This window comes from Symphalangus syndactylus, chromosome 19 (assembly GCF_028878055.3).
Source record: "Symphalangus syndactylus isolate Jambi chromosome 19, NHGRI_mSymSyn1-v2.1_pri, whole genome shotgun sequence".
Lineage (NCBI taxonomy): Eukaryota > Metazoa > Chordata > Mammalia > Primates > Hylobatidae > Symphalangus > Symphalangus syndactylus.
This window is the reverse complement of record NC_072434.2, coordinates 41,480,187-41,488,303: the sequence shown is the minus strand read 5'-3', so window position 1 is coordinate 41,488,303 and position 8,117 is coordinate 41,480,187. Positions and strand designations below refer to the sequence as shown.

The 8,117-nt window shown below is 49.3% G+C and overlaps 1 protein-coding gene across 1 annotated transcript in view; it reads left to right on the top strand.

The window, feature by feature from the left end:
* The first annotated feature begins 4,811 nt into the window (after positions 1-4,811).
* Positions 4,812-8,117, top strand: part of CACNA1E (calcium voltage-gated channel subunit alpha1 E) — a 503,244-nt gene continuing 499,938 nt past the window's right edge. The window contains exons 1-2 of the mRNA XM_055233511.2: positions 4,812-4,863; positions 5,112-5,178. The gene's annotated coding sequence lies outside the window, so the exon portion shown is untranslated. The remainder of the gene's footprint in view (positions 4,864-5,111; positions 5,179-8,117) is intronic.

The following is an 8,117-nucleotide window of genomic DNA, read 5'->3' as shown; positions in this document are numbered from 1 at the left end:
GGTTTGGGGGTATGATTTTTACACAGCAGTGTCTTTTTTCAGGGTATGTGCTGGTCTTTTTGTATTTTTTTTTCTTTTCTAGCTTCCTGCTTTAAACCTCATCCTTCTTTCTTAAGCTTGGGGCTAGCTGCCTATTGCATGAGGGATATGTGAATGTTGCACTTGGGGAGGGGGTGGTAGGGACAACTCATGAACATCTGCTAATGAAATATGTCACTCAATATGTGCACAATATCAAGAAGACTGTGTGTCACTTGGCAGATCTTTGAGTGCAAGGCAGCTCCGTCTGGATTAAGAATTATTTGTGTGTGTGTGGGGGTAGCTGTATGAAGACTGGGGCTTCAGACAGGCATTCCTAGGTTTCTGAGTGATGAATGGGGGGGCCACACACCATGCAAAACCTAGCCCTGTGTTAGAGGTTGTCTCAACTTAATGGTAGCTCTGCGCACACAAGTATAAGGGCTTATGTGTATGTGTGTTTACCAGCTCTGTCCCTCCCGCTTTGTGTGATGTATGAATGAAAGAGAATTCATTAGGAGGCACTGGGAAGAAACCCTGTCTTTCAAATTCTTGCCTTTCATTCACATTTATAGCTGAGGGTTTTTAAAATACAGAGGTCTTATTTGTCCATCAAAAGATGATTACCAAAAGAATATTTTCTTTTCTGTTTTTAAAACAAGCTGCTTCCTGGGTGACCAAAATCCACATTGACGTCTCCCAGCAGGGGCTTGAAATACTGCCCACATGGCCCATGTGCCTCTGGTAGCACTATCCCAGCCTCTGTCTGCTCCCAGGAAGAAAGGGTCAGGCTAAAAGGCTGGGAGACATTGGTTGTTAGGCAGTTGCTTGTAGCTCTGACACCATGAAAGAAACTCCTAGCACTGGATGTGTAAAGTTACCTTTTAGGTTTGCCCAAATGGCACCAGGGCAACCCCAGAGATGGGCTGAAGAGAACCACCCACTTGGCACTGATCACTTTCCCCATTCCTGCTGCTGCCCATCCTCATTTCCTTCAAGAGCTGGGTTGTCCACCCAGAATGTCTGAAAGATACCCTTGCTCTTGGCCCCCCACCTCCTCAAAACAGTCCAAAGAGGAGGAGGTCTCCTTCCCTCTCTCTGCTGTAGTACAGGGGGAGGCTCCTGCCTGGGCTTCCTACCCTGTGCTCCTTCCAGGTCATGTCTTGAGTGTTTAACAAGCAGTGATTCAGAAGCCTGTGGCTTTAGTTTATTTATACTTCCATTCAACTACTTTTTAAGTTCATTCCAAATGATAGATTCTGGAGATACGGCAATGAAGAAGGCACTCTTTTTGCCCTAAGTGAGCTCACACGCTAGTCAAGGTGCCAACAAATAAAAAGGCAGTTATAGTACTATACAGTGAGATAAGATCCAATAGGGGTTAACCCAGGACACTATGGGAGCTTCTAAGAGGGGCACTAGCCCTGTTTTGGGGAGCAGGGAGGTTTATTAGAGGAGCTGATGTCTGATCAGTAATCTAAAGGATGAAGGGGAATTATCTGGGTAAAGGGAGGTAATGGGATGCTTTCCAGCAAGGGGGAGTGAAGTATTTGTTAGAAACATAACCGCTTCACAGGTGAAACCTCATGGCAAATGGTATTCATGAGAGATAAAAAACAAGGGGTTCGGGGGGAGAGAGAGAGAGCTGGAGAAGTACAGGAAGCAAACAAACATGCAGAGGGAGGGAGAGACAGAGACAGATGGGCAGACAGGAAAAACTGGATGGTCGGGAGATGGTGAGACAGAGAGAGGACCACAGAATCATGCATTGTTAGGGCCAGAGGGAACCAGAGCAGACATCCACAAGCCCCTCATTTTAAAGATAAGAAAACGGAGGCAAAGAAAGGCTAAATAATTTACCAGACTCCCAAAGGTGTTTAGTTGGAATGCTGAGTGAGGAAACTAGATCTCCAGCTTCCAGTGGGTTGGAGAAAGAGGAGACAGAGGGAGACACGTGGGGCGAGAGCAAAGTCAGAGATGGAGGGAAGAAAGCTAGGTAAAAGCATGGCTGGCTGAGATTCACTGGCGTCTCACTGTCAGGATTGTGGTGTGGAGTGAAAGCAGGGAAAGTTTAGATGACAACTCAGCTGGGTTTCTTTCTTTTCCTTTCCTCTCTACCTTTTCCTCTTTCTCACTTTCCCTTTCCAACCACATCTTGCCTACAACTAGATGTCAGGGAACTGGTTGCCATGGCTACTAAATAGCATTCGCGCAAGCTGAATTATTAAACCAGGGTCTTTTCTTTGAAGCCCTGGTCCCAGTATGAAAGTCCCGTTAGGGGGCGTCATGTGGGGCATAGGTCTGGGCCAGGGTGCTTTCTTGCAGGTCTGGCTGAAAACCGAGAGGACAGGCAGTGCATCTTGGGCACTGGGCTCTTTCCCTTGCTAGATGTATAGAGGTCTGGGGGTGGGGGGAGGTGCACCAGCATGGGTGGAGGGATGGAGGGAGACAGGCCCTGTGTGCCACTGAGAAGAATTCCTGCATCCCAGCCTGGTTCCCCTACCTCCTCTGTCTAGAGCAGCAGCCACAGCTCATTCAAATGGGACAAGAACCAAAACCAATATTTTTGTTATGTCTGAAAGGACACCATAGTGTTCTAAGTAGTTGTTACTTGTGGCCAGGGAAGGAAGAAATAAAATGGCAGATATGTCTGGGGGGTCATACTTGGGCATCTGGCATTGAGCCCCCTGCATGGATAGGTAAAGGGAATGGGTTGTGGGATCATCTTGTTGATGAGCATCCCATGCTCCCGATTTTATGAATGGGTTGTCAGAGACAGTCTTGTTTGTGGGTACAATTGCTGTTTGTTTTGACGGTGGAGAGGAGTGGGTATGGACGCTCTGCTCTTTAGGAGATTCCAAGCCAGGAAAACCATCAGCCGTCTGGTATCCTAGCTCTTTAAACTTTTTCATTAAAAAAAAAAAAAAAAAAACCCACACATTGCAGAGTGAATGCTCCTGCTACGGGCTGAGGGAAGAAGGCCTGGGTGGCTGGTAACTGCGTGCTGTGTGTGTGTGTGTGTGTGTGTGTGTGTTGGGGTAGTGGTGGGGGCATGAAGAGTATATTTTAGGGTTCATGGAGTCATTCTCATTCCCCCGATCTCCAGCAGAGTCTGAGTTATTTCTTAAAGTGGGGAAAATCTCTTCCTCTCCTTCCCCACGTTGTGCTTCTGACCTGGGGGTTTGAATCCTACGGGCAGGCTCTTCTCAAGGGCTCAGGAGAGGCCCCCACTGCACTCTTATGCTTGAACAGAAAAACCAACCAAACAAACCTTTTGATATGGGAAACCAGACCTCCAAGACTGTTCTAAAAATCTGTCAGCCTCTGAAAAACTGAGGTGTAGCCCTGATTTTTTTCCTAACGCCCTGCCAGAACATTTTTTTTTTCTTTTTAATGTCAGGCTAAAGCCCAGCTTTTGAAAGTCTGATTCATAGACTCAATTCTTTTCAGGCTTGGTGAGAATTTTCAGGACTTACTTGGCCCGGGGCCAACATCCTGGCTCCTCACAGCATGAACCTCTCAAGCAGACCTTCTGGGGGTAAATTGGGAACTAGCCAAGGAAGGTACATAGCCACCCTTTTCCTGCCACAGCTAAGAGGAAAGGTGAGAGGAGCTGTTGGTGTGGTGGCTATTTAGTTCCCTTCAGTGCACGTTTCCACTGTGTGCCAGGCTCTGCCCTCAGCCATGGAAACTCACGGCCAAGTAGGAGGGCCAGCTGTCGTCATTCAGCCCTGGCCACCCTCAAGCGAGGCCTTCTGAGGACTTGACCCACCTGGGCCAAGGCTAAGCCGAAGCAATAAGAGTGGAGAGGGAGAGAACGCTCCTCTTTCTCTCCCTCCTCCTTCCCTGTGACTCCCTTCTCTTCTTGTCCCTTCCAATCCCACTGCCTCCTCTTCTCTCTTTCTGGAGCCCCTCTCTTCTCTGACTCTGAGCTCCTGGAGGACAGGAGGCAGTTGTTTATAAGCCACCTGCCAAAGCCTCCCTAGGGACCCTGCTGGGACTTGTAAAGATGGATGGGTGGGACGGAAAGTCATTACCTGCAGGGTTCTGGGAGACATTTCTATTATTTTTGAGGGAAAGGTATGCAGACAGCCAGAGAAATGGGGGAGAGGATACCCTAGAGGGATTCAGGTCTAGGAAGCCTTGGAAATGCCAGTTTGACTCAGTTTTGGGGCTGTTGATTTTTTGTGCTCCTTAACTGCCCACAGGAAACAGGGTCTCCCTTAGAGCCCTCAGCTAGGCCCTGGAGACCTTCAGAGAGCCTCTGGATCAGTCCATAGGCAGCGAACAGGCTCTGCATCGGGCTAGGGCTTCCCTTGGGAAGCGTCTGGCTCAGGGGCTGGTCCCCCACACCTCTCCTTCTCCCTTAACTTGATCCTTGAAGCCCCCAGTTCTCTTGTTTCTTTTTAGATGTAATCATGCTTTTCCTCTCCCTGCCCAGTAAGGCCAGCGGCCAGGACCCTGGTGAGGTCCAGAGCTGGAGCCCAGGAAGGGGCCATCCCGCCCGCAAACGAGAATCGGGTACTCCAGTGGAAATCGCCCGCGGAAGTTTGAGGTTATTGAACTTTTCCACAGAAACCCTAACCTAAATTTCTTGACCTCAGGCGGTTTACAACACAAATCCCTGCCTAAACGAAGCCTCGCGGCGCCCCCCTCCCCCCGGCCGCCGTCCCCAGCCCCGGGTGTATGCGCGCTCACGCCGGCGTTCAGCTCCCACCCTCCCGCAGCTCCCTCGCCGCCTCGCGCTTGCCGCCCGTGTCTGGACAGCGATTTCTTCTGCTGTTTGGATATAGCTCTCTTCCCTCCTCCTTTGTTAGTCCCAGTCTGCCGTCTCTGGGGGGGCATGTATGCGAGTTCTTTTTCTGATTGCCAGAAATTTCTTTTCCACTGTGTGAGCAGGAGACAGATTTTTGTTAAATTGTCTCTCTTCTCTTTCATTTATTTTGTTCTCCGTTTGTGGCCCTCACCTCCGCCTGCCTTCCTTCCCCATTCTTTCTGTGGATTCCTCCTTCTTCCCCCTTCAATTTCACCATTTCTCCTCCCCCGTCTTCGCCCTCCCATCCCCACCCCTTTCCTCTTTTAAAATAATTCAGTGATGTCTCGGGAATACTAGCACACCCTCTTCATTCAGCTGAGCGCGGGACTCTGCATTAATTCAAGGTAAGCTTCGGGTGTTTACTGCCGGAGATATGTCTGTCTTGCGCCCCGCATCCACTGCCCGCGGGGCTGCGCTGCACTCCCCGGCGGCGCCACGGGTCTGGCCACGGCACTGCTACGTGTTGGGGGGATGCATGGACCTTCCAGATACGTAGTTGGCCTTAACCTTCTCGGAATCTCCTCTGCACGCGCTGCCTGTTCCTCCTCTGCACGCTCTGTCCGTTCCTTTGCAACTTCCGTGGGAATTGTCCTGGCGTGGGAAAGCCCCCGCGCTCTTTGGCGCTTAGGGTGTGCGTGTTGCGCTCCTTGCCGCGGTGCTCAGGGCAGCATCCCGCTCGAGGATGCAGGGTTCTCACCAAGCAGTGAGGGGGGCTCACGCGCCGCCGGCGAGCGGAGCCAGGCTCCGAGAAGGGAGCGGACTCGAGCTGCCGGGTTTTCGCAAGCCTTGGGGCCTCCAGCCGCCCTTCCATGCCTCCGGGCGCGGGCGGCTCAGCAGGTCCCCGGCTTCGGGAAGTTTTGTGCGCGGATCGCTGGTGGGGAGGGCGCGCGGGCCAGTGGCTGAGCTTGCAGCGAAGTTTCCGTGAAGGACGCTGAATGTGCCTTTGGAGGCGACTCGGGACTGCTGTAGGGTGGACTGGGCGTCTATGGAGTTGCGGGTCAGAGCGATTAGGGTGGGTCCTTTCCTGGGACAGGACTGGGAATTGGGGCTCGAAGTAGGGGAGGAAAGAGCACAGAGGAAGCCAGGCTGCATAGGGTGACTTGCTTTTTGATCCGGCTTGAGTCTCCTTGTGCGAGAGTGGTTGTGCGTCCTTTCCCAGGGATGGAACATCCAGTTTTCCGTGCTTTTTTTGCTTTGTGCCCATGTCCTGGAGAGAATGATGGGAGACACTAACCCACCGACGTCTCCCTTGAGATCGCGGCTTCCTCCTTGCGCAGGGGACTAAGGTCACTTGCTGCAATCGTGTCTGTGAGTCTGGCTGCTCAGAGCAGGTGATTCAGGCTGTGGGTGCATGCGGAGATCTGGGACTTGTAATAGTTCACTGTGTTGGAACATTGATTCGTACTTACTCTTGGTTTAGAATCACACTGTGTCATAGAAACATCATCCTCAGAGGAAAGGCTGGGAGTCAGGATAAGCTTAATCCACAGAGCAGGCTGAACCCAGAGAAGTGTTTTCATGCAAGGAAAGGATGTTTCTGATGCTTAAATAAGAGCATTACTTTATCTCCACTGAGGTCAGAACCAGAGGAAAAGGGGCTTTCTCTCCTGGGGTTGGGATTTGGGCTAGACACCAGGAAAAAACTTCCCATTTGCAATTCCAAGATAAATTGCTAATGGGAAAATATAGAACTTCCCCTGTAAATACGTGGGTCTTGTAGGATGGTGCAGCGATTTCTACCATCTAAACTAAGATGACCATTTCCTGTTGTTTGATTCCATTCTACTGTTCTCTCACATGCTAAGTTTCTGACCAGCTAAGAAGCTTTTTACCACTTTGTAGTATAGTGTAATCATATCATTTATGATTGACTGATTGTTCAAGCTGAGACATTTCTGAGAGTGGACAGAGATGTTGGTAATAATTACACATGGCCAACGAATTCTCCCATACAGATAGAGATAAATGATTGCCCTAAGAGTGACTGTATTTATGCTAGGTTAGAGGTAGGGATAATTCAAGAGGCAACATGCTTTGGTTTCATGTCATTTGGATCTTGCATCGTTCTTCCTGACTCAGATTTCTAATGGACTTTATTTCAGTTCCCTCTGAAAATCCAGCTCTCAAATACAAATCTCTTTCCTTTGATGAACACCTTTTTCTCTAATTACATGAGTCCCTTTGAAATGCCCATTCCTGGAGTGGAGCTTCACTCTCTAACTCTGCAGGGATGACAAACTGAGAGTGATTTACATCTATTCCTCTGTCTTCTTGGTTGTATTTATGAGTCTGGGACTCCCAGGAGGCTGTCCTTCTGCCAGGAATTGTGAGTGTTGTGTTGATGGTAGCATGATATACAGTGACCCACAGAGTCACATGGTTGAGCTATTGGATCATCGCTGTCACAACTCCTCCACTCCTTGAAGGCTAGGATGTGTGTGTTGAGTGTGAGAGAGAAGGAAGAGGAAAAAAATCCTACACGTCTGGATTTCAAACTGAGAAACTCATGTTCAAGAAGCATCCTATGGTGGAGAAATGTCTGTTTTTTACTTCCTTGCTTGTGTGAGGGAGTGATGAAGATTCTTACGGATGTGTCAGTCACACCTCCATCCCCCTTGCAGCCCATAGATCTGCCAGACAGCTAAGTTCTTGCAGGGCCTCAAAAAATGTAGTTACCATTAATTGATTTCTTATTGCTATATTTTCCAAATATTATACCAAGTAGCTTCCAGGCATTTTCATAATTAATTGTTAACCAATCCTATTAAGTATGTATCCCCATTTTATAGATGAGGAAACTGATGCTCAGAAAAGTTAGCTAACTTTCTCAAGTTCACCCAGTTAGTAGGAGGCAGAGCTGGGATTTGAACCCAGGCTAGCTGACTCCCTGCACATGAGGTTGACCCTTTGTGCTGAAGTTGATGGCATCTGACTCACAGAGTTAGTCCCAGCTGCTCAGCCTGGGGGGTTATGGCTGGTTCCAGAGTAGGGTAGATTGGCCAGTCTGCTTGGCTATCCTGACTGGTCCTTAACTCATGTTACCCCTGTTTTTTCTGTCAGCAGTGTCCTTGCTTGGTGTCCGTCTTAGTCCATTTTGCTTTGCCATAAAGGAATACCTGAAGCTGGATAATTTATTAAAAAAAGAGGTTTATTTGGATTATGGCTCTGCAGGCTGTACAAGAAGCATGGTGCCAACATCTGTTTCTGGTGAAGGCTTCAGGAAGCTTTCACTCTTTGTGGAAAGGTAAGGGGAGCTGGTGTGTGCATATCACATGACGAGAGA